Source organism: Myxine glutinosa, chromosome 2, assembly GCF_964187855.1.
Source record: "Myxine glutinosa chromosome 2, kmMyxGlut1.1, whole genome shotgun sequence".
In the NCBI taxonomy this organism is placed as follows: Eukaryota; Metazoa; Chordata; class Myxini; order Myxiniformes; family Myxinidae; genus Myxine; species Myxine glutinosa.
Genome location: NC_136262.1, coordinates 101731809 through 101759448, shown reverse-complemented (window position 1 = coordinate 101759448; position 27640 = coordinate 101731809).

Below are 27640 nucleotides of genomic sequence, written 5' to 3'. Positions count from 1 at the left end.
GAAAAGTAGTTTTTCAACACTAACACAAGTGCGAAAAGTGGTTTTTCCACACTAATACAAGTGCAAAAGTGGTTTCCTGCACCAACACAAGTGCGAAAAGTGGTTTTTCAACACTAACACAAGTGCGAAAAGTGGTTTTTCAACACTATCACAAGTGCAAAAAGTGTTTTTTCCACACTAATACAAGTGCAAAAGTGGTTTCCTGCACCAACACAAGTGCGAAAAGTGGTTTTTCAACACTAACACAAGTGCGAAAAGTGGTTTCCTTCACCAACACATGTGCGAATAGTGTGTTTTCAACACTAACACAAGTGCGAAAAGTGGTTTCCTTCACCAACACCAGTGCGAAAAGTGATTTTTCAACAATAACACAATTGCGAAAAGTGGTTTTTCCACACTAATACAAGTGCAAAAGTGGTTTCCTGCACCAACACAAGTGCGAAAAGTGGTTTCCTTCACTAACACATGTGTGAAAAGTGGGTTTTCAACACTAACACAAGTGCGAAAAGTGGTTTCCTTCACCAACACCAGTGCGAAAAGTAGTTTTTCAACACCAACACAAGTGCGGAAAGTGTTTTTTTCCACACTAATACAAGTGCAAAAGTGGTTTCCTGCACCAACACAAGTGCGAAAGTGCTTTTTCAACACTAACACAAGTGCGAAAAGTGGTTTTTCAACACTATCACAAGTGCAAAAAGTGTTTTTTCCACACTAATACAAGTGCAAAAGTGGTTTCCTGCACCAACACAAGTGCGAAAAGTGGTTTCATTCACTAACACATGTGCGAAAAGTGGGTTTTCAACACTAACACAAGTGCGAAAAGTGGTTTCCTTCACCAACACCAGTGCGAAAAGTGGTTTTTCAACACTAACACAAGTGCGAAATGTGGTTTTTCCACACTAATACAAGTGCAAAAGTGGTTTGCTGCACCAATACAAGTGCGAAAAGTGGTTTTTCAACACTAACACAAGTGCAAAAAGTGGTTTTTCAACACTAACACAAGTGCGAAAAGTGGTTTTTCCACACTAATACAAGTGCAAAAGTGGTTTCCTGCACCAACACAAGTGCGAAAAGTGGTTTTTCAACACTAACACAAGTGCGAAAGGTGGGTTTTCAACACTAACACAAGTGCGAAAAGTGGTTTCCTTCACCAACACAAGTGCGAAAAGTGGATTTTCAACACTAACACAAGTGCGAAAAGTGGGTTTTCAACACTAACACAAGTGCGAAAAGTGGTTTCCTTCACTAACACAAGTGCGAAAAGTGGTTTTTCAACACTAACACAAGTGCGAAAAGTGGTTTTTCAACACTAAAACAAGTGCGAAAAGTGGTTTTTCAACACTATCACCAGTGCAAAAAGTGTTTTTTCCACACTAATACAAGTGCAAAAGTGGTTTCCTGCACCAACACAAGTGCGAAAAGTGAATTTTCAACACGAACACAAGTGCGTAAAGTGGTTTTTCAACACTAACGCAAGTGCGAAAAGTGGTTTTTCAACACTAACACAAGTGCGAAAAGTGGTTTTTCCACACTAACACAAGTGCGAAAAGTGGTTTCCTTCACGAACACCAGTGCGAAAAGTGGTTTTTCAACACTAACACAAGTGCGAAAAGTGGTTTTTCCACACTAATACAAGTGCAAAAGTGGTTTCCTGCACCAACACAAGTGCGAAAAGTGGTTTTTCAACACTAACACAAGTGCGAAAAGTGGTTTCCTTCACTAACACATGTGCGAAAAGTGGGTTTTCAACACTAACACAAGTGTGAAAAGTGGTTTCCTTCACCAACACCAGTGCGAAAAGTGGTTTTTCCACACTAATACAAGTGCAAAAGTGGTTTCCTGCACCAACACAAGTGCGAAAAGTGGTTTCCTTCACTAACACATGTGTGAAAAGTGGGGTTTCAACACTAACACAAGTGCGAAAAGTGGTTTCCTTCACCAACACCAGTGCGAAAAGTGGTTTTTCAACACTAACACAAGTGCGAAAAGTAGTTTTTCCACACTAATACAAGTGCAAAAGTGGTTTCCTGCACCAACGCAAGTGCGAAAGTGCTTTTTCAACACTAACACAAGTGCGAAAAGTGGTTTTTCAACACTATCACAAGTGCAAAAAGTGTTTTTTCCACACTAATACAAGTGCAAAAGTGGTTTCCTGCACCAACACAAGTGCAAAAAGTGGTTTCATTCACTAACACGTGCGAAAAGTGGGTTTTCAACACTAACACAAGTGCGAAAAGTGGTTTCCTTCCCCAACAGCAGTGCGAAAAGTGGTTTTTCAACACTAACACAAGTGCGAAATGTGGTTTTTCCACACTAATACAAGTGCAAAAGTGGTTTGCTGCACCAATACAAGTGCGAAAAGTGGTTTTTCAACACTAACACAAGTGCAAAAAGTGGTTTTTCAACACTAACACAAGTGCGAAAAGTGGTTTTTCCACACTAATACAAGTGCAAAAGTGGTTTCCTGCACCAACACAAGTGCGAAAAGTGGTTTTTCAACACTAACACAAGTGCGAAAGGTGGGTTTTCAACACTAACACAAGTGCGAAAAGTGGTTTCCTTCACCAACACAAGTGCGAAAAGTGGATTTTCAACACTAACACAAGTGCGAAAAGTGGGTTTTCAACACTAACACAAGTGCGAAAAGTGGTTTCCTTCACTGACACAAGTGCGAAAAGTGGTTTTTCAACACTAACACAAGTGCGAAAGTGGTTTCCTGCACCAACACAAGTGCGAAAAGTGGTTTTTCAACACTAATACAAGTGCAAAAAGTGTTTTTTCAACACTATCACAAGTGCAAAAAGTGTTTTTTCCACAGTAATACAAGTGCAAAGTGGTTTCCTGCACCAACACAAGTGCGAAAAGTGGTTTTTCAACACTAACACAAGTGCGAAAAGTGGTTTTTCAACACTAACACAAGGGCGAAAAGTGGTTTTTCCACACTAATACAAGTGCAAAAGTGGTTTCCTTCACCAACACAAGTGCGAAAAGTGGATTTTCAACACTAACACAAGTGCGAAAAGTGGGTTTTCAACACTAACACAAGTGCGAAAAGTGGTTTCCTTCACTAACACAAGTGCGAAAAGTGGTTTTTCAACACTAACACAAGTGCGAAAAGTGGTTTTTCAACACTAAAACAAGTGCGAAAAGTGGTTTTTCAACACTATCACCAGTGCAAAAAGTGTTTTTTCCACACTAATACAAGTGCAAAAGTGGTTTCCTGCACCAACACAAGTGCGAAAAGTGAATTTTCAACACGAACACAAGTGCGTAAAGTGGTTTTTCAACACTAACGCAAGTGCGAAAAGTGGTTTTTCAACACTAACACAAGTGCGAAAAGTGGTTTTTCCACACTAACACACGTGCGAAAAGTGGTTTCCTTCACGAACACCAGTGCGAAAAGTGGTTTTTCAACACTAACACAAGTGCGAAAAGTGGTTTTTCCACACTAATACAAGTGCAAAAGTGGTTTCCTGCACCAACACAAGTGCGAAAAGTGGTTTTTCAACACTAACACAAGTGCGAAAAGTGGTTTCCTTCACTAACACATGTGCGAAAAGTGGGTTTTCAACACTAACACAAGTGTGAAAAGTGGTTTCCTTCACCAACACCAGTGCGAAAAGTGGTTTTTCCACACTAATACAAGTGCAAAAGTGGTTTCCTGCACCAACACAAGTGCGAAAAGTGGTTTCCTTCACTAACACATGTGTGAAAAGTGGGGTTTCAACACTAACACAAGTGCGAAAAGTGGTTTCCTTCACCAACACCAGTGCGAAAAGTGGTTTTTCAACACTAACACAAGTGCGAAAAGTAGTTTTTCCACACTAATACAAGTGCAAAAGTGGTTTCCTGCACCAACGCAAGTGCGAAAGTGCTTTTTCAACACTAACACAAGTGCGAAAAGTGGTTTTTCAACACTATCACAAGTGCAAAAAGTGTTTTTTCCACACTAATACAAGTGCAAAAGTGGTTTCCTGCACCAACACAAGTGCGAAAAGTGGTTTCATTCACTAACACATGTGCGAAAAGTGGGTTTTCGACACTAACACAAGTGCGAAAAGTGGTTTCCTTCCCCAACAGCAGTGCGAAAAGTGGTTTTTCAACACTAACACAAGTGCGAAATGTGGTTTTTCCACACTAATACAAGTGCAAAAGTGGTTTGCTGCACCAATACAAGTGCGAAAAGTGGTTTTTCAACACTAACACAAGTGCAAAAAGTGGTTTTTCAACACTAACACAAGTGCGAAAAGTGGTTTTTCCACACTAATACAAGTGCAAAAGTGGTTTCCTGCACCAACACAAGTGCGAAAAGTGGTTTTTCAACACTAACACAAGTGCGAAAGGTGGGTTTTCAACACTAACACAAGTGCGAAAAGTGGTTTCCTTCACCAACACAAGTGCGAAAAGTGGATTTTCAACACTAACACAAGTGCGAAAAGTGGGTTTTCAACACTAACACAAGTGCGAAAAGTGGTTTCCTTCACTGACACAAGTGCGAAAAGTGGTTTTTCAACACTAACACAAGTGCGAAAGTGGTTTCCTGCACCAACACAAGTGCGAAAAGTGGTTTTTCAACACTAATACAAGTGCAAAAAGTGTTTTTTCAACACTATCACAAGTGCAAAAAGTGTTTTTTCCACAGTAATACAAGTGCAAAGTGGTTTCCTGCACCAACACAAGTGCGAAAAGTGGTTTTTCAACACTAACACAAGTGCGAAAAGTGGTTTTTCAACACTAACACAAGGGCGAAAAGTGGTTTTTCCACACTAATACAAGTGCAAAAGTGGTTTCCTGCACCAACACAAGTGCGAAAAGTGGTTTTTCAACACTAACACAAGTGCGAAAAGTGGTTTTTCAACACTATCACAAGTGCAAAAAGTGTTTTTTCCACACTAATACAAGTGCAAGGGTGGTTTTTCAACACTAATACAAGTGCGAAAAGTGGTTTTTCAACACTAACACAAGGGCGAAAAGTGGTTTTTCCACACTAATACAAGCGCAAAAGTGGTTTCCTGCACCAACACAAGTGCGAAAAGTGGTTTTTCAACACTAACACATGTGCGAAAAGTGGTTTTTCAACACTATCACAAGTGCAAAAAGTGTTTTTTCCACACTAATACAAGTGCAAAAGTGGTTTCCTGCACCAACACATGTGCGAAAAGTGGTTTTTCAACACTAACACAAGTGAAAAAAGTGGTTTTTCAACACTAACACAAAGGCGAAAAGTGGTTTTTCCACACTAATACAAGTGCAAAAGTGGTTTCCTGCACCAACACAAGTGCGAAAAGTGGTTTTTCAACACTAACACAAGTGCAAAAAGTCGTTTTTCAACACTATCACAAGTGCAAAAAGTGTTTTTTCCACACTAATACAAGTGCAAAAGTGGTTTTTCAACACTAACACAAGTGCGAAAAGTGGTTTTTCAACACTAACACAAGGGCGAAAAGTGGTTTTTCCACACTAATACAAGTGCAAAAGTGGTTTCCTGCACCAACACAAGTGCGAAAAGTGGTTTTTCAACACTAACACAAGTGCGAAAAGTGGTTTTTCAACACTATCACAGGTGCAAAAAGTGTTTTTTCCACACTAATACAAGTGCAAAAGTGGTTTCCTTCACTAACACATGTGCGAAAAGTGGTTTCCTTCACCAACACCAGTGCGAAAAGTGGTTTTTCAACACTAACACAAGTGCGAAAAGTGGTTTCCTTCACCAACACCAGTGCGAAAAGTGGTTTTTCAACACTAACAAAAGTGCGAAAAGTGGTTTTTCCACACTAATACAAGTGCAAAAGTGGTCTCCTGCACCAACACAAGTGCGAAAAGTGGTTTTTCAACACTAACACAAGTGTGAAAAGTGGTTTCCTTCACCAACACATGTGCGAAAAGTGGGTTTTCAACACTAACACAAGTGCGAAAAGTGGTTTCCTTCACCAACACCAGTGCGAAAAGTGGTTTTTCAACACGAACACAAGAGCAAAAAGTGGTTTTTCCACACTAATACAAGTGCAAAAGTGGTTTTCCTGCACCAACACATGTGCAAAAAGTGGTTTTTCAACACTATCACAAGTGCAAAAAGTGTTTTTTTCCACACTAATACAAGTGCAAAAGTGGTTTCCTGCACGAACACATGTGCGAAATGTGGTTTCATTCACTAACACATGTGCAAAAAGTGGGTTTTCAACACTAACACAAGTGCGAAAAGTGGTTTCCTTCACCAACACCAGTGCGAAAAGTGGTTTTTCAACACTAACACAAGTGCGAAAAGTGGTTTTTCCACACTAATACAAGTGCAAAAGTGGTTTCCTGCACCAATACAAGTGCGAAAAGTGGTTTTTCAACACTAACACAAGGGCGAAAAGTAGTTTTTCAACACTAACACAAGTGCGAAAAGTGGTTTTTCCACACTAATACAAGTGCAAAAGTGGTTTCCTGCACCAACACAAGTGCGAAAAGTGGTTTTTGAACACTAACACAAGTGCGAAAAGTGGTTTTTCAACACTATCACAAGTGCAAAAAGTGTTTTTTCCACACTAATACAAGTGCAAAAGTGGTTTCCTGCACCAACACAAGTGCGAAAAGTGGTTTTTCAACACTAACACAAGTGCGAAAAGTGGTTTCCTTCACTAACACATGTGCGAATAGTGTGTTTTCAACACTAACACAAGTGCGAAAAGTGGTTTCCTTCACCAACACCAGTGCGAAAAGTGATTTTTCAACAATAACACAATTGCGAAAAGTGGTTTTTCCACACTAATACAAGTGCAAAAGTGGTTTCCTGCACCAACACAAGTGCGAAAAGTGGTTTCCTTCACTAACACATGTGTGAAAAGTGGGTTTTCAACACTAACACAAGTGCGAAAAGTGGTTTCCTTCACCAACACCAGTGCGAAAAGTAGTTTTTCAACACCAACACAAGTGCGGAAAGTGTTTTTTTCCACACTAATACAAGTGCAAAAGTGGTTTCCTGCACCAACACAAGTGCGAAAGTGCTTTTTCAACACTAACACAAGTGCGAAAAGTGGTTTTTCAACACTATCACAAGTGCAAAAAGTGTTTTTTCCACACTAATACAAGTGCAAAAGTGGTTTCCTGCACCAACACAAGTGCGAAAAGTGGTTTCATTCACTAACACATGTGCGAAAAGTGGGTTTTCAACACTAACACAAGTGCGAAAAGTGGTTTCCTTCACCAACACCAGTGCGAAAAGTGGTTTTTCAACACTAACACAAGTGCGAAATGTGGGTTTTCCACACTAATACAAGTGCAAAAGTGGTTTGCTGCACCAATACAAGTGCGAAAAGTGGTTTTTCAACACTAACACAAGTGCAAAAAGTGGTTTTTCAACACTAACACAAGTGCGAAAAGTGGTTTTTCCACACTAATACAAGTGCAAAAGTGGTTTCCTGCACCAACACAAGTGCGAAAAGTGGTTTTTCAACACTAACACAAGTGCGAAAGGTGGGTTTTCAACACTAACACAAGTGCGAAAAGTGGTTTCCTTCACCAACACAAGTGCGAAAAGTGGATTTTCAACACTAACACAAGTGCGAAAAGTGGGTTTTCAACACTAACACAAGTGCGAAAAGTGGTTTCCTTCACTAACACAAGTGCGAAAAGTGGTTTTTCAACACTAACACAAGTGCGAAAAGTGGTTTTTCAACACTAAAACAAGTGCGAAAAGTGGTTTTTCAACACTATCACCAGTGCAAAAAGTGTTTTTTCCACACTAATACAAGTGCAAAAGTGGTTTCCTGCACCAACACAAGTGCGAAAAGTGAATTTTCAACACGAACACAAGTGCGTAAAGTGGTTTTTCAACACTAACGCAAGTGCGAAAAGTGGTTTTTCAACACTAACACAAGTGCGAAAAGTGGTTTTTCCACACTAACACAAGTGCGAAAAGTGGTTTCCTTCACGAACACCAGTGCGAAAAGTGGTTTTTCAACACTAACACAAGTGCGAAAAGTGGTTTTTCCACACTAATACAAGTGCAAAAGTGGTTTCCTGCACCAACACAAGTGCGAAAAGTGGTTTTTCAACACTAACACAAGTGCGAAAAGTGGTTTCCTTCACTAACACATGTGCGAAAAGTGGGTTTTCAACACTAACACAAGTGTGAAAAGTGGTTTCCTTCACCAACACCAGTGCGAAAAGTGGTTTTTCCACACTAATACAAGTGCAAAAGTGGTTTCCTGCACCAACACAAGTGCGAAAAGTGGTTTCCTTCACTAACACATGTGTGAAAAGTGGGGTTTCAACACTAACACAAGTGCGAAAAGTGGTTTCCTTCACCAACACCAGTGCGAAAAGTGGTTTTTCAACACTAACACAAGTGCGAAAAGTAGTTTTTCCACACTAATACAAGTGCAAAAGTGGTTTCCTGCACCAACGCAAGTGCGAAAGTGCTTTTTCAACACTAACACAAGTGCGAAAAGTGGTTTTTCAACACTATCACAAGTGCAAAAAGTGTTTTTTCCACACTAATACAAGTGCAAAAGTGGTTTCCTGCACCAACACAAGTGCAAAAAGTGGTTTCATTCACTAACACGTGCGAAAAGTGGGTTTTCAACACTAACACAAGTGCGAAAAGTGGTTTTTCCACACTAATACAAGTGCAAAAGTGGTTTCCTGCACCAACACAAGTGCGAAAAGTGGTTTTTCAACACTAACACAAGTGCGAAAGGTGGGTTTTCAACACTAACACAAGTGCGAAAAGTGGTTTCCTTCCCCAACAGCAGTGCGAAAAGTGGTTTTTCAACACTAACACAAGTGCGAAATGTGGTTTTTCCACACTAATACAAGTGCAAAAGTGGTTTGCTGCACCAATACAAGTGCGAAAAGTGGTTTTTCAACACTAACACAAGTGCAAAAAGTGGTTTTTCAACACTAACACAAGTGCGAAAAGTGGTTTTTCCACACTAATACAAGTGCAAAAGTGGTTTCCTGCACCAACACAAGTGCGAAAAGTGGTTTTTCAACACTAACACAAGTGCGAAAGGTGGGTTTTCAACACTAACACAAGTGCGAAAAGTGGTTTCCTTCACCAACACAAGTGCGAAAAGTGGATTTTCAACACTAACACAAGTGCGAAAAGTGGGTTTTCAACACTAACACAAGTGCGAAAAGTGGTTTCCTTCACTGACACAAGTGCGAAAAGTGGTTTTTCAACACTAACACAAGTGCGAAAGTGGTTTCCTGCACCAACACAAGTGCGAAAAGTGGTTTTTCAACACTAATACAAGTGCAAAAAGTGTTTTTTCAACACTATCACAAGTGCAAAAAGTGTTTTTTCCACAGTAATACAAGTGCAAAGTGGTTTCCTGCACCAACACAAGTGCGAAAAGTGGTTTTTCAACACTAACACAAGTGCGAAAAGTGGTTTTTCAACACTAACACAAGGGCGAAAAGTGGTTTTTCCACACTAATACAAGTGCAAAAGTGGTTTCCTTCACCAACACAAGTGCGAAAAGTGGATTTTCAACACTAACACAAGTGCGAAAAGTGGGTTTTCAACACTAACACAAGTGCGAAAAGTGGTTTCCTTCACTAACACAAGTGCGAAAAGTGGTTTTTCAACACTAACACAAGTGCGAAAAGTGGTTTTTCAACACTAAAACAAGTGCGAAAAGTGGTTTTTCAACACTATCACCAGTGCAAAAAGTGTTTTTTCCACACTAATACAAGTGCAAAAGTGGTTTCCTGCACCAACACAAGTGCGAAAAGTGAATTTTCAACACGAACACAAGTGCGTAAAGTGGTTTTTCAACACTAACGCAAGTGCGAAAAGTGGTTTTTCAACACTAACACAAGTGCGAAAAGTGGTTTTTCCACACTAACACAAGTGCGAAAAGTGGTTTCCTTCACGAACACCAGTGCGAAAAGTGGTTTTTCAACACTAACACAAGTGCGAAAAGTGGTTTTTCCACACTAATACAAGTGCAAAAGTGGTTTCCTGCACCAACACAAGTGCGAAAAGTGGTTTTTCAACACTAACACAAGTGCGAAAAGTGGTTTCCTTCACTAACACATGTGCGAAAAGTGGGTTTTCAACACTAACACAAGTGTGAAAAGTGGTTTCCTTCACCAACACCAGTGCGAAAAGTGGTTTTTCCACACTAATACAAGTGCAAAAGTGGTTTCCTGCACCAACACAAGTGCGAAAAGTGGTTTCCTTCACTAACACATGTGTGAAAAGTGGGGTTTCAACACTAACACAAGTGCGAAAAGTGGTTTCCTTCACCAACACCAGTGCGAAAAGTGGTTTTTCAACACTAACACAAGTGCGAAAAGTAGTTTTTCCACACTAATACAAGTGCAAAAGTGGTTTCCTGCACCAACGCAAGTGCGAAAGTGCTTTTTCAACACTAACACAAGTGCGAAAAGTGGTTTTTCAACACTATCACAAGTGCAAAAAGTGTTTTTTCCACACTAATACAAGTGCAAAAGTGGTTTCCTGCACCAACACAAGTGCGAAAAGTGGTTTCATTCACTAACACATGTGCGAAAAGTGGGTTTTCGACACTAACACAAGTGCGAAAAGTGGTTTCCTTCCCCAACAGCAGTGCGAAAAGTGGTTTTTCAACACTAACACAAGTGCGAAATGTGGTTTTTCCACACTAATACAAGTGCAAAAGTGGTTTGCTGCACCAATACAAGTGCGAAAAGTGGTTTTTCAACACTAACACAAGTGCAAAAAGTGGTTTTTCAACACTAACACAAGTGCGAAAAGTGGTTTTTCCACACTAATACAAGTGCAAAAGTGGTTTCCTGCACCAACACAAGTGCGAAAAGTGGTTTTTCAACACTAACACAAGTGCGAAAGGTGGGTTTTCAACACTAACACAAGTGCGAAAAGTGGTTTCCTTCACCAACACAAGTGCGAAAAGTGGATTTTCAACACTAACACAAGTGCGAAAAGTGGGTTTTCAACACTAACACAAGTGCGAAAAGTGGTTTCCTTCACTGACACAAGTGCGAAAAGTGGTTTTTCAACACTAACACAAGTGCGAAAGTGGTTTCCTGCACCAACACAAGTGCGAAAAGTGGTTTTTCAACACTAATACAAGTGCAAAAAGTGTTTTTTCAACACTATCACAAGTGCAAAAAGTGTTTTTTCCACAGTAATACAAGTGCAAAGTGGTTTCCTGCATCAACACAAGTGCGAAAAGTGGTTTTTCAACACTAACACAAGTGCGAAAAGTGGTTTTTCAACACTAACACAAGGGCGAAAAGTGGTTTTTCCACACTAATACAAGTGCAAAAGTGGTTTCCTGCACCAACACAAGTGCGAAAAGTGGTTTTTCAACACTAACACAAGTGCGAAAAGTGGTTTTTCAACACTATCACAAGTGCAAAAAGTGGTTTTTCCACACTAATACAAGTGCAAGGGTGGTTTTTCAACACTAATACAAGTGCGAAAAGTGGTTTTTCAACACTAACACAAGGGCGAAAAGTGGTTTTTCCACACTAATACAAGTGCAAAAGTGGTTTCCTGCACCAACACAAGTGCGAAAAGTGGTTTTTCAACACTAACACATGTGCGAAAAGTGGTTTTTCAACACTATCACAAGTGCAAAAAGTGTTTTTTCCACACTAATACAAGTGCAAAAGTGGTTTCCTGCACCAACACATGTGCGAAAAGTGGTTTTTCAACACTAACACAAGTGAAAAAAGTGGTTTTTCAACACTAACACAAAGGCGAAAAGTGGTTTTTCCACACTAATACAAGTGCAAAAGTGGTTTCCTGCACCAACACAAGTGCGAAAAGTGGTTTTTCAACACTAACACAAGTGCAAAAAGTCGTTTTTCAACACTATCACAAGTGCAAAAAGTGTTTTTTCCACACTAATACAAGTGCAAAAGTGGTTTTTCAACACTAACACAAGTGCGAAAAGTGGTTTTTCAACACTAACACAAGGGCGAAAAGTGGTTTTTCCACACTAATACAAGTGCAAAAGTGGTTTCCTGCACCAACACAAGTGCGAAAAGTGGTTTTTCAACACTAACACAAGTGCGAAAAGTGGTTTTTCAACACTATCACAGGTGCAAAAAGTGTTTTTTCCACACTAATACAAGTGCAAAAGTGGTTTCCTTCACTAACACATGTGCGAAAAGTGGTTTCCTTCACCAACACCAGTGCGAAAAGTGGTTTTTCAACACTAACACAAGTGCGAAAAGTGGTTTCCTTCACCAACACCAGTGCGAAAAGTGGTTTTTCAACACTAACAAAAGTGCGAAAAGTGGTTTTTCCACACTAATACAAGTGCAAAAGTGGTCTCCTGCACCAACACAAGTGCGAAAAGTGGTTTTTCAACACTAACACAAGTGTGAAAAGTGGTTTCCTTCACCAACACATGTGCGAAAAGTGGGTTTTCAACACTAACACAAGTGCGAAAAGTGGTTTCCTGCACGAACACATGTGCGAAATGTGGTTTCATTCACTAACACATGTGCAAAAAGTGGGTTTTCAACACTAACACAAGTGCGAAAAGTGGTTTCCTTCACCAACACCAGTGCGAAAAGTGGTTTTTCAACACTAACACAAGTGCGAAAAGTGGTTTTTCCACACTAATACAAGTGCAAAAGTGGTTTCCTGCACCAATACAAGTGCGAAAAGTGGTTTTTCAACACTAACACAAGGGCGAAAAGTAGTTTTTCAACACTAACACAAGTGCGAAAAGTGGTTTTTCCACACTAATACAAGTGCAAAAGTGGTTTCCTGCACCAACACAAGTGCGAAAAGTGGTTTTTGAACACTAACACAAGTGCGAAAAGTGGTTTTTCAACACTATCACAAGTGCAAAAAGTGTTTTTTCCACACTAATACAAGTGCAAAAGTGGTTTCCTGCACCAACACAAGTGCGAAAAGTGGTTTTTCAACACTAACACAAGTGCGAAAAGTGGTTTCCTTCACTAACACATGTGCGAATAGTGTGTTTTCAACACTAACACAAGTGCGAAAAGTGGTTTCCTTCACCAACACCAGTGCGAAAAGTGATTTTTCAACAATAACACAATTGCGAAAAGTGGTTTTTCCACACTAATACAAGTGCAAAAGTGGTTTCCTGCACCAACACAAGTGCGAAAAGTGGTTTCCTTCACTAACACATGTGTGAAAAGTGGGTTTTCAACACTAACACAAGTGCGAAAAGTGGTTTCCTTCACCAACACCAGTGCGAAAAGTAGTTTTTCTACACCAACACAAGTGCGGAAAGTGTTTTTTTCCACACTAATACAAGTGCAAAAGTGGTTTCCTGCACCAACACAAGTGCGAAAGTGCTTTTTCAACACTAACACAAGTGCGAAAAGTGGTTTTTCAACACTATCACAAGTGCAAAAAGTGTTTTTTCCACACTAATACAAGTGCAAAAGTGGTTTCCTGCACCAACACAAGTGCGAAAAGTGGTTTCATTCACTAACACATGTGCGAAAAGTGGGTTTTCAACACTAACACAAGTGCGAAAAGTGGTTTCCTTCACCAACACCAGTGCGAAAAGTGGTTTTTCAACACTAACACAAGTGCGAAATGTGGTTTTTCCACACTAATACAAGTGCAAAAGTGGTTTGCTGCACCAATACAAGTGCGAAAAGTGGATTTTCAACACTAACACAAGTGCGAAAAGTGGATTTTCAACACTAACACAAGTGCGAAAAGTGGTTTCCTTCACTAACACAAGTGCGAAAAGTGGTTTTTCAACACTAACACAAGTGCGAAAAGTGGTTTTTCAACACTAAAACAAGTGCGAAAAGTGGTTTTTCAACACTATCACCAGTGCAAAAAGTGTTTTTTCCACACTAATACAAGTGCAAAAGTGGTTTCCTGCACCAACACAAGTGCGAAAAGTGAATTTTCAACACGAACACAAGTGCGTAAAGTGGTTTTTCAACACTAACGCAAGTGCGAAAAGTGGTTTTTCAACACTAACACAAGTGCGAAAAGTGGTTTTTCCACACAAACACAAGTGCGAAAAGTGGTTTCCTTCACGAACACCAGTGCGAAAAGTGGTTTTTCAACACTAACACAAGTGCGAAAAGTGGTTTTTCCACACTAATACAAGTGCAAAAGTGGTTTCCTGCACCAACACAAGTGCGAAAAGTGGTTTTTCAACACTAACACAAGTGCGAAAAGTGGTTTCCTTCACTAACACATGTGCGAAAAGTGGGTTTTCAACACTAACACAAGTGTGAAAAGTGGTTTCCTTCACCAACACCAGTGCGAAAAGTGGTTTTTCCACACTAATACAAGTGCAAAAGTGGTTTCCTGCACCAACACAAGTGCGAAAAGTGGTTTCCTTCACTAACACATGTGTGAAAAGTGGGGTTTCAACACTAACACAAGTGCGAAAAGTGGTTTCCTTCACCAACACCAGTGCGAAAAGTGGTTTTTCAACACTAACACAAGTGCGAAAAGTAGTTTTTCCACACTAATACAAGTGCAAAAGTGGTTTCCTGCACCAACGCAAGTGCGAAAGTGCTTTTTCAACACTAACACAAGTGCGAAAAGTGGTTTTTCAACACTATCACAAGTGCAAAAAGTGTTTTTTCCACACTAATACAAGTGCAAAAGTGGTTTCCTGCACCAACACAAGTGCGAAAAGTGGTTTCATTCACTAACACATGTGCGAAAAGTGGGTTTTCAACACTAACACAAGTGCGAAAAGTGGTTTCCTTCCCCAACAGCAGTGCGAAAAGTGGTTTTTCAACACTAACACAAGTGCGAAATGTGGTTTTTCCACACTAATACAAGTGCAAAAGTGGTTTGCTGCACCAATACAAGTGCGAAACGTGGTTTTTCAACACTAACACAAGTGCAAAAAGTGGTTTTTCAACACTAACACAAGTGCGAAAAGTGGTTTTTCCACACTAATACAAGTGCAAAAGTGGTTTCCTGCACCAACACAAGTGCGAAAAGTGGTTTTTCAACACTAACACAAGTGCGAAAGGTGGGTTTTCAACACTAACACAAGTGCGAAAAGTGGTTTCCTTCACCAACACAAGTGCGAAAAGTGGATTTTCAACACTAACACAAGTGCGAAAAGTGGGTTTTCAACACTAACACAAGTGCGAAAAGTGGTTTCCTTCACTGACACAAGTGCGAAAAGTGGTTTTTCAACACTAACACAAGTGCGAAAGTGGTTTCCTGCACCAACACAAGTGCGAAAAGTGGTTTTTCAACACTAATACAAGTGCAAAAAGTGTTTTTTCAACACTATCACAAGTGCAAAAAGTGTTTTTTCCACAGTAATACAAGTGCAAAGTGGTTTCCTGCACCAACACAAGTGCGAAAAGTGGTTTTTCAACACTAACACAAGTGCGAAAAGTGGTTTTTCAACACTAACACAAGGGCGAAAAGTGGTTTTTCCACACTAATACAAGTGCAAAAGTGGTTTCCTGCACCAACACAAGTGCGAAAAGTGGTTTTTCAACACTAACACAAGTGCGAAAAGTGGTTTTTCAACACTATCACAAGTGCAAAAAGTGTTTTTTCCACACTAATACAAGTGCAAGGGTGGTTTTTCAACACTAATACAAGTGCGAAAAGTGGTTTTTCAACACTAACACAAGGGCGAAAAGTGGTTTTTCCACACTAATACAAGTGCAAAAGTGGTTTCCTGCACCAACACAAGTGCGAAAAGTGGTTTTTCAACACTAACACATGTGCGAAAAGTGGTTTTTCAACACTATCACAAGTGCAAAAAGTGTTTTTTCCACACTAATACAAGTGCAAAAGTGGTTTCCTGCACCAACACATGTGCGAAAAGTGGTTTTTCAACACTAACACAAGTGAAAAAAGTGGTTTTTCAACACTAACACAAAGGCGAAAAGTGGTTTTTCCACACTAATACAAGTGCAAAAGTGGTTTCCTGCACCAACACAAGTGCGAAAAGTGGTTTTTCAACACTAACACAAGTGCAAAAAGTCGTTTTTCAACACTATCACAAGTGCAAAAAGTGTTTTTTCCACACTAATACAAGTGCAAAAGTGGTTTTTCAACACTAACACAAGTGCGAAAAGTGGTTTTTCAACACTAACACAAGGGCGAAAAGTGGTTTTTCCACACTAATACAAGTGCAAAAGTGGTTTCCTGCACCAACACAAGTGCGAAAAGTGGTTTTTCAACACTAACACAAGTGCGAAAAGTGGTTTTTCAACACTATCACAGGTGCAAAAAGTGTTTTTTCCACACTAATACAAGTGCAAAAGTGGTTTCCTTCACTAACACATGTGCGAAAAGTGGTTTCCTTCACCAACACCAGTGCGAAAAGTGGTTTTTCAACACTAACACAAGTGCGAAAAGTGGTTTCCTTCACCAACACCAGTGCGAAAAGTGGTTTTTCAACACTAACAAAAGTGCGAAAAGTGGTTTTTCCACACTAATACAAGTGCAAAAGTGGTCTCCTGCACCAACACAAGTGCGAAAAGTGGTTTTTCAACACTAACACAAGTGTGAAAAGTGGTTTCCTTCACCAACACATGTGCGAAAAGTGGGTTTTCAACACTAACACAAGTGCGAAAAGTGGTTTCCTTCACCAACACCAGTGCGAAAAGTGGTTTTTCAACACGAACACAAGAGCAAAAAGTGGTTTTTCCACACTAATACAAGTGCAAAAGTGGTTTTCCTGCACCAACACATGTGCAAAAAGTGGTTTTTCAACACTATCACAAGTGCAAAAAGTGTTTTTTTCCACACTAATACAAGTGCAAAAGTGGTTTCCTGCACGAACACATGTGCGAAATGTGGTTTCATTCACTAACACATGTGCAAAAAGTGGGTTTTCAACACTAACACAAGTGCGAAAAGTGGTTTCCTTCACCAACACCAGTGCGAAAAGTGGTTTTTCAACACTAACACAAGTGCGAAAAGTGGTTTTTCCACACTAATACAAGTGCAAAAGTGGTTTCCTGCACCAATACAAGTGCGAAAAGTGGTTTTTCAACACTAACACAAGGGCGAAAAGTAGTTTTTCAACACTAACACAAGTGCGAAAAGTGGTTTTTCCACACTAATACAAGTGCAAAAGTGGTTTCCTGCACCAACACAAGTGCGAAAAGTGGTTTTTGAACACTAACACAAGTGCGAAAAGTGGTTTTTCAACACTATCACAAGTGCAAAAAGTGTTTTTTCCACACTAATACAAGTGCAAAAGTGGTTTCCTGCACCAACACAAGTGCGAAAAGTGGTTTTTCAACACTAACACAAGTGCGAAAAGTGGTTTCCTTCACTAACACATGTGCGAATAGTGTGTTTTCAACACTAACACAAGTGCGAAAAGTGGTTTCCTTCACCAACACCAGTGCGAAAAGTGATTTTTCAACAATAACACAATTGCGAAAAGTGGTTTTTCCACACTAATACAAGTGCAAAAGTGGTTTCCTGCACCAACACAAGTGCGAAAAGTGGTTTCCTTCACTAACACATGTGTGAAAAGTGGGTTTTCAACACTAACACAAGTGCGAAAAGTGGTTTCCTTCACCAACACCAGTGCGAAAAGTAGTTTTTCTACACCAACACAAGTGCGGAAAGTGTTTTTTTCCACACTAATACAAGTGCAAAAGTGGTTTCCTGCACCAACACAAGTGCGAAAGTGCTTTTTCAACACTAACACAAGTGCGAAAAGTGGTTTTTCAACACTATCACAAGTGCAAAAAGTGTTTTTTCCACACTAATACAAGTGCAAAAGTGGTTTCCTGCACCAACACAAGTGCGAAAAGTGGTTTCATTCACTAACACATGTGCGAAAAGTGGGTTTTCAACACTAACACAAGTGCGAAAAGTGGTTTCCTTCACCAACACCAGTGCGAAAAGTGGTTTTTCAACACTAACACAAGTGCGAAATGTGGTTTTTCCACACTAATACAAGTGCAAAAGTGGTTTGCTGCACCAATACAAGTGCGAAAAGTGGATTTTCAACACTAACACAAGTGCGAAAAGTGGATTTTCAACACTAACACAAGTGCGAAAAGTGGTTTCCTTCACTAACACAAGTGCGAAAAGTGGTTTTTCAACACTAACACAAGTGCGAAAAGTGGTTTTTCAACACTAAAACAAGTGCGAAAAGTGGTTTTTCAACACTATCACCAGTGCAAAAAGTGTTTTTTCCACACTAATACAAGTGCAAAAGTGGTTTCCTGCACCAACACAAGTGCGAAAAGTGAATTTTCAACACGAACACAAGTGCGTAAAGTGGTTTTTCAACACTAACGCAAGTGCGAAAAGTGGTTTTTCAACACTAACACAAGTGCGAAAAGTGGTTTTTCCACACTAACACAAGTGCGAAAAGTGGTTTCCTTCACGAACACCAGTGCGAAAAGTGGTTTTTCAACACTAACACAAGTGCGAAAAGTGGTTTTTCCACACTAATACAAGTGCAAAAGTGGTTTCCTGCACCAACACAAGTGCGAAAAGTGGTTTTTCAACACTAACACAAGTGCGAAAAGTGGTTTCCTTCACTAACACATGTGCGAAAAGTGGGTTTTCAACACTAACACAAGTGTGAAAAGTGGTTTCCTTCACCAACACCAGTGCGAAAAGTGGTTTTTCCACACTAATACAAGTGCAAAAGTGGTTTCCTGCACCAACACAAGTGCGAAAAGTGGTTTCCTTCACTAACACATGTGTGAAAAGTGGGGTTTCAACACTAACACAAGTGCGAAAAGTGGTTTCCTTCACCAACACCAGTGCGAAAAGTGGTTTTTCAACACTAACACAAGTGCGAAAAGTAGTTTTTCCACACTAATACAAGTGAAAAAGTGGTTTCCTGCACCAACGCAAGTGCGAAAGTGCTTTTTCAACACTAACACAAGTGCGAAAAGTGGTTTTTCAACACTATCACAAGTGCAAAAAGTGTTTTTTCCACACTAATACAAGTGCAAAAGTGGTTTCCTGCACCAACACAAGTGCGAAAAGTGGTTTCATTCACTAACACATGTGCGAAAAGTGGGTTTTCAACACTAACACAAGTGCGAAAAGTGGTTTCCTTCCCCAACAGCAGTGCGAAAAGTGGTTTTTCAACACTAACACAAGTGCGAAATGTGGTTTTTCCACACTAATACAAGTGCAAAAGTGGTTTGCTGCACCAATACAAGTGCGAAACGTGGTTTTTCAACACTAACACAAGTGCAAAAAGTGGTTTTTCAACACTAACACAAGTGCGAAAAGTGGTTTTTCCACACTAATACAAGTGCAAAAGTGGTTTCCTGCACCAACACAAGTGCGAAAAGTGGTTTTTCAACACTAACACAAGTGCGAAAGGTGGGTTTCCAACACTAACACAAGTGCGAAAAGTGGTTTCCTTCACCAACACAAGTGCGAAAAGTGGATTTTCAACACTAACACAAGTGCGAAAAGTGGGTTTTCAACACCAACACAAGTGCGAAAAGTGGTTTCCTTCACGGACACAAGTGCGAAAAGTGGTTTTTCAACACTAACACAAGTGCGAAAGTGGTTTCCTGCACCAACACAAGTGCGAAAAGTGGTTTTTCAACACTAATACAAGTGCAAAAAGTGTTTTTTCAACACTATCACAAGTGCAAAAAGTGTTTTTTCCACAGTAATACAAGTGCAAAGTGGTTTCCTGCACCAACACAAGTGCGAAAAGTGGTTTTTCAACACTAACACAAGTGCGAAAAGTGGTTTTTCAACACTAACACAAGGGCGAAAAGTGGTTTTTCCACACTAATACAAGTGCAAAAGTGGTTTCCTGCACCAACACAAGTGCGAAAAGTGGTTTTTCAACACTAACACAAGTGCGAAAAGTGGTTTTTCAACACTATCACAAGTGCAAAAAGTGTTTTTTCCACACCAATACAAGTGCAAGGGTGGTTTTTCAACACTAATACAAGTGTGAAAAGTGGTTTTTCAACACTAACACAAGGGCGAAAAGTGGTTTTTCCACACTAATACAAGTGCAAAAGTGGTTTCCTGCACCAACACAAGTGCGAAAAGTGGTTTTTCAACACTAACACATGTGCGAAAAGTGGTTTTTCAACACTATCACAAGTGCAAAAAGTGTTTTTTCCACACTAATACAAGTGCAAAAGTGGTTTCCTGCACCAACACATGTGCGAAAAGTGGTTTTTCAACACTAACACAAGTGAAAAAAGTGGTTTTTCAACACTAACACAAAGGCGAAAAGTGGTTTTTCCACACTAATACAAGTGCAAAAGTGGTTTCCTGCACCAACACAAGTGCGAAAAGTGGTTTTTCAACACCAACACAAGTGCGAAAAGTCGTTTTTCAACACTATCACAAGTGCAAAAAGTGGTTTTTCCACACTAATACAAGTGCAAAAGTGGTTTTTCAACACTAACACAAGTGCGAAAAGTGGTTTTTCAACACTAACACAAGTGCGAAAAGTGGATTTTCAACACTAACGCAAGTGCGAAAAGTGGTTTCCTTCACTAACACAAGTGCGAAAAGTGGTTTTTCAACACTAACACAAGTGCGAAAAGTGGTTTTTCAACACTAAAACAAGTGCGAAAAGTGGTTTTTCAACACTATCACCAGTGCAAAAAGTGTTTTTTCCACACTAATACAAGTGCAAAAGTGGTTTCCTGCACCAACACAAGTGCGAAAAGTGAATTTTCAACACGAACACAAGTGCGTAAAGTGGTTTTTCAACACTAACGCAAGTGCGAAAAGTGGTTTTTCAACACTAACACAAGTGCGAAAAGTGGTTTTTCCACACTAACACAAGTGCGAAAAGTGGTTTCCTTCACGAACACCAGTGCGAAAAGTGGTTTTTCAACACTAACACAAGTGCGAAAAGTGGTTTTTCCACACTAATACAAGTGCAAAAGTGGTTTCCTGCACCAACACAAGTGCGAAAAGTGGTTTTTCAACACTAACACAAGTGCGAAAAGTGGTTTCCTTCACTAACACATGTGCGAAAAGTGGGTTTTCAACACTAACACAAGTGTGAAAAGTGGTTTCCTTCACCAACACCAGTGCGAAAAGTGGTTTTTCCACACTAATACAAGTGCAAAAGTGGTTTCCTGCACCAACACAAGTGCGAAAAGTGGTTTCCTTCACTAACACATGTGTGAAAAGTGGGGTTTCAACACTAACACAAGTGCGAAAAGTGGTTTCCTTCACCAACACCAGTGCGAAAAGTGGTTTTTCCACACTAATACAAGTGCAAAAGTGGTTTCCTGCACCAACGCAAGTGCGAAAGTGCTTTTTCAACACTAACACAAGTGCGAAAAGTGGTTTTTCAACACTATCACAAGTGCAAAAAGTGTTTTTTCCACACTAATACAAGTGCAAAAGTGGTTTCCTGCACCAACACAAGTGCGAAAAGTGGTTTCATTCACTAACACATGTGCGAAAAGTGGGTTTTCAACACTAACACAAGTGCGAAAAGTGGTTTCCTTCCCCAACAGCAGTGCGAAAAGTGGTTTTTCAACACTAACACAAGTGCGAAATGTGGTTTTTCCACACTAATACAAGTGCAAAAGTGGTTTGCTGCACCAATACAAGTGCGAAAAGTGGTTTTTCAACACTAACACAAGTGCAAAAAGTGGTTTTTCAACACTAACACAAGTGCGAAAAGTGGTTTTTCCACACTAATACAAGTGCAAAAGTGGTTTCCTGCACCAACACAAGTGCAAAAAGTGGTTTTTCAACACTAACACAAGTGCGAAAGGTGGGTTTCCAACACTAACACAAGTGCGAAAAGTGGTTTCCTTCACCAACACAAGTGCGAAAAGTGGATTTTCAACACTAACACAAGTGCGAAAAGTGGGTTTTCAACACCAACACAAGTGCGAAAAGTGGTTTCCTTCACTGACACAAGTGCGAAAAGTGGTTTTTCAACACTAACACAAGTGCGAAAGTGGTTTCCTGCACCAACACAAGTGCGAAAAGTGGTTTTTCAACACTAATACAAGTGCAAAAAGTGTTTTTTCAACACTATCACAAGTGCAAAAAGTGTTTTTTCCACAGTAATACAAGTGCAAAGTGGTTTCCTGCACCAACACAAGTGCGAAAAGTGGTTTTTCAACACTAACACAAGTGCGAAAAGTGGTTTTTCAACACTAACACAAGGGCGAAAAGTGGTTTTTCCACACTAATACAAGTGCAAAAGTGGTTTCCTGCACCAACACAAGTGCGAAAAGTGGTTTTTCAACACTAACACAAGTGCGAAAAGTGGTTTTTCAACACTATCACAAGTGCAAAAAGTGTTTTTTCCACACTAATACAAGTGCAAGGGTGGTTTTTCAACACTAATACAAGTGCGAAAAGTGGTTTTTCAACACTAACACAAGGGCGAAAAGTGGTTTTTCCACACTAATACAAGTGCAAAAGTGGTTTCCTGCACCAACACAAGTGCGAAAAGTGGTTTTTCAACACTAACACATGTGCGAAAAGTGGTTTTTCAACACTATCACAAGTGCAAAAAGTGTTTTTTCCACACTAATACAAGTGCAAAAGTGGTTTCCTGCACCAACACATGTGCGAAAAGTGGTTTTTCAACACTAACACAAGTGAAAAAAGTGGTTTTTCAACACTAACACAAAGGCGAAAAGTGGTTTTTCCACACTAATACAAGTGCAAAAGTGGTTTCCTGCACCAACACAAGTGCGAAAAGTGGTTTTTCAACACTAACACAAGTGCGAAAAGTCGTTTTTCAACACTATCACAAGTGCAAAAAGTGGTTTTTCCACACTAATACAAGTGCAAAAGTGGTTTTTCAACACTAACACAAGTGCGAAAAGTGGTTTTTCAACACTAACACAAGGGCGAAAAGTGGTTTTTCCACACTAATACAAGTGCAAAAGTGGTTTCCTGCACCAACACAAGTGCGAAAAGTGGTTTTTCAACACTAACACAAGTGCGAAAAGTGGTTTTTCAACACTATCACAGGTGCAAAAAGTGTTTTTTCCACACTAATACAAGTGCAAAAGTGGTTTCCTTCACTAACACATGTGCGAAAAGTGGTTTCCTTCACCAACACCAGTGCGAAAAGTGGTTTTTCAACACTAACACAAGTGCGAAAAGTGGTTTCCTTCACCAACACCAGTGCGAAAAGTGGTTTTTCAACACTAACAAAAGTGCGAAAAGTGGTTTTTCCACACTAATACAAGTGCAAAAGTGGTCTCCTGCACCAACACAAGTGCGAAAAGTGGTTTTTCAACACTAACACAAGTGTGAAAAGTGGTTTCCTTCACCAACACATGTGCGAAAAGTGGGTTTTCAACACTAACACAAGTGCGAAAAGTGGTTTCCTTCACCAACACCAGTGCGAAAAGTGGTTTTTCAACACGAACACAAGTGCAAAAAGTGGTTTTTCCACACTAATACAAGTGCAAAAGTGGTTTTCCTGCACCAACACATGTGCAAAAAGTGGTTTTTCAACACTATCACAAGTGCAAAAAGTGTTTTTTTCCACACTAATACAAGTGCAAAAGTGGTTTCCTGCACGAACACATGTGCGAAATGTGGTTTCATTCACTAACACATGTGCAAAAAGTGGGTTTTCAACACTAACACAAGTGCGAAAAGTGGTTTCCTTCACCAACACCAGTGCGAAAAGTGGTTTTTCAACACTAACACAAGTGCGAAAAGTGGTTTTTCCACACTAATACAAGTGCAAAAGTGGTTTCCTGCACCAATACAAGTGCGAAAAGTGGTTTTTCAACACTAACACAAGTGCGAAAAGTAGTTTTTCAACACTAACACAAGTGCGAAAAGTGGTTTTTCCACACTAATACAAGTGCAAAAGTGGTTTCCTGCACCAACACAAGTGCGAAAAGTGGTTTTTCAACACTAACACAAGTGCGAAAAGTGGTTTTTCAACACTATCACAAGTGCAAAAAGTGTTTTTTCCACACTAATACAAGTGCAAAAGTGGTTTCCTGCACCAACACAAGTGCGAAAAGTGGTTTTTCAACACTAACACAAGTGCGAAAAGTGGTTTCCTTCACTAACACATGTGCGAATAGTGTGTTTTCAACACTAACACAAGTGCGAAAAGTGGTTTCCTTCACCAACACCAGTGCGAAAAGTGATTTTTCAACAATAACACAATTGCGAAAAGTGGTTTTTCCACACTAATACAAGTGCAAAAGTGGGTTTTCAACACTAACACAAGTGCGAAAAGTGGTTTCCTTCACCAACACCAGTGCGAAAAGTAGTTTTTCAACACCAACACAAGTGCGGAAAGTGTTTTTTTCCACACTAATACAAGTGCAAAAGTGGTTTCCTGCACCAACACAAGTGCGAAAGTGCTTTTTCAACACTAACACAAGTGCGAAAAGTGGTTTTTCAACACTATCACAAGTGCAAAAAGTGTTTTTTCCACACTAATACAAGTGCAAAAGTGGTTTCCTGCACCAACACAAGTGCGAAAAGTGGTTTCATTCACTAACACATGTGCGAAAAGTGGGTTTTCAACACTAACACAAGTGCGAAAAGTGGTTTCCTTCACCAACACCAGTGCGAAAAGTGGTTTTTCAACACTAACACAAGTGCGAAATGTGGTTTTTTCCACACTAATACAAGTGCAAAAGTGGTTTGCTGCACCAATACAAGTGCGAAAAGTGGTTTTTCAACACTAACACAAGTGCAAAAAGTGGTTTTTCAACACTAACACAAGTGCGAAAAGTGGTTTTTCCACACTAATACAAGTGCAAAAGTGGGTTCCTGCACCAACACAAGTGCGAAAAGTGGTTTTTCAACACTAACACAAGTGCGAAAGGTGGGTTTTCAACACTAACTCAAGTGCGAAAAGTGGTTTCCTTCACCAACACAAGTGCGAAAAGTGGATTTTCAACACTAACACAAGTGCGAAAAGTGGGTTTTCAACACTAACACAAGTGCGAAAAGTGGTTTCCTTCACTAACACAAGTGCGAAAAGTGGTTTTTCAACACTAACACAAGTGCGAAAAGTGGTTTTTCAACACTAAAACAAGTGCGAAAAGTGGTTTTTCAACACTATCACCAGTCCAAAAAGTGTTTTTTCCACACTAATACAAGTGCAAAAGTGGTTTCCTGCACCAACACAAGTGCGAAAAGTGAATTTTCAACACGAACACAAGTGCGTAAAGTGGTTTTTCAACACTAACGCAAGTGCGAAAAGTGGTTTTTCAACACTAACACAAGTGCGAAAAGTGGTTTTTCCACACTAACACAAGTGCGAAAAGTGGTTTCCTTCACGAACACCAGTGCGAAAAGTGGTTTTTCAACACTAACACAAGTGCGAAAAGTGGTTTTTCCACACTAATACAAGTGCAAAAGTGGTTTCCTGCACCAACACAAGTGCGAAAAGTGGTTTTTCAACACTAACACAAGTGCGAAAAGTGGTTTCCTTCACTAACACATGTGCGAAAAGTGGGTTTTCAACACTAACACAAGTGTGAAAAGTGGTTTCCTTCACCAACACCAGTGCGAAAAGTGGTTTTTCCACACTAATACAAGTGCAAAAGTGGTTTCCTGCACCAACACAAGTGCGAAAAGTGGTTTCCTTCACTAACACATGTGTGAAAAGTGGAGTTTCAACACTAACACAAGTGCGAAAAGTGGTTTCCTTCACCAACACCAGTGCGAAAAGTGGTTTTTCAACACTAACACAAGTGCGAAAAGTAGTTTTTCCACACTAATACAAGTGCAAAAGTGGTTTCCTGCACCAACGCAAGTGCGAAAGTGCTTTTTCAACACTAACACAAGTGCGAAAAGTGGTTTTTCAACACTATCACAAGTGCAAAAAGTGTTTTTTCCACACTAATACAAGTGCAAAAGTGGTTTCCTGCACCAACACAAGTGCGAAAAGTGGTTTCATTCACTAACACATGTGCGAAAAGTGGGTTTTCAACACTAACACAAGTGCGAAAAGTGGTTTCCTTCCCCAACAGCAGTGCGAAAAGTGGTTTTTCAACACTAACACAAGTGCGAAATGTGGTTTTTCCACACTAATACAAGTGCAAAAGTGGTTTGCTGCACCAATACAAGTGCGAAAAGTGGTTTTTCAACACTAACACAAGTGCAAAAAGTGGTTTTTCAACACTAACACAAGTGCGAAAAGTGGTTTTTCCACACTAATACAAGTGCAAAAGTGGTTTCCTGCACCAACACAAGTGCGAAAAGTGGTTTTTCAACACTAACACAAGTGCGAAAGGTGGGTTTTCAACACTAACACAAGTGCGAAAAGTGGTTTCCTTCACCAACACAAGTGCGAAAAGTGGATTTTCAACACTAACACAAGTGCGAAAAGTGGGTTTTCAACACTAACACAAGTGCGAAAAGTGGTTTTTCCACACTAATACAAGTGCAAAAGTGGTTTCCTGCACCAACACAAGTGCGAAAAGTGGTTTTTCAACACTAACACAAGTGCGAAAAGTGGTTTTTCAACACTATCACCAGTGCAAAAAGTGTTTTTCCACACTAATACAAGTGCAAAAGTGGTTACCTGCACCAACACAAGTGCGAAAAGTGAATTTTCAACATGAACACAAGTGCGAAAAGTGGGTTTTCAACACTAACACAAGTGCGAAAAGTGGTTTCCTTCACTAACACAAGTGCGAAAAGTGGTTTCCTTCACTAACACAAGTGCGAAAAGTGGTTTTTCAACACTAACACAAGTGCGAAAAGTGGTTTCCTTCACCAACACCAGTGCGAAAAGTGGTTTTTCAACACTAACACAAGTGCGAAAAGTGGTTTTTCCACACTAATACAAGTGCAAATGTGGTTTCCTGCACCAACACAAGTGCGAAAAGTGGTTTTTCAACACTAACACAAGTGCGAAAAGTGGTTTCCTTCACTAACACATGTGCGAAAAGTGAGTTTTCAACACTAACACAAGTGCGAAAAGTGGTTTCCTTCACCAACACCAGTGCGAAAAGTGGTTTTTCAACACTAACACAAGTGCGAAAAGTGGTTTTTTCACACTAATACAAGTGCAAAAGTGGTTTCCTGCACCAACACAAGTGCGAAAAGTGGGTTTCCAACACTAACACAAGTGCGAAAAGTGGTTTCCTTCACAAACACTAGTGCGAAAAGTGGTTTTTCCACACTAATACAAGTGCAAAAGTGGTTTCCTGCACCAACACAAGTGCGAAAAGTGGTTTTTGCACACTAATACAAGTGCAAAAGTGGTTTCCTGCACCAACACAAGTGCGAAAAGTGGGTTTTCAACACTAACACAAGTGCGAAAAGTGGTTTCCTTCACCAACACCAGTGCGAAAAGTGGTTTTTCAACACTAACACAAGTGCGAAAAGTGGTTTTTCCTCACTAATACAAGTGCAAATGTGGTTTCCTGCACCAACACAAGTGCGAAAAGTGGTTTTTCAACACTAACACAAGTGCGAAAAGTGGATTTTCAACACTAACGCAAGTGCGAAAAGTGGTTTCCTTCACTAACACAAGTGCGAAAAGTGGTTTTTCAACACTAACACAAGTGCGAAAAGTGGTTTTTCAACACTAAAACAAGTGCGAAAAGTGGTTTTTCAACACTATCACCAGTGCAAAAAGTGTTTTTTCCACACTAATACAAGTGCAAAAGTGGTTTCCTGCACCAACACAAGTGCGAAAAGTGAATTTTCAACACGAACACAAGTGCGTAAAGTGGTTTTTCAACACTAACGCAAGTGCGAAAAGTGGTTTTTCAACACTAACACAAGTGCGAAAAGTGGTTTTTCCACACT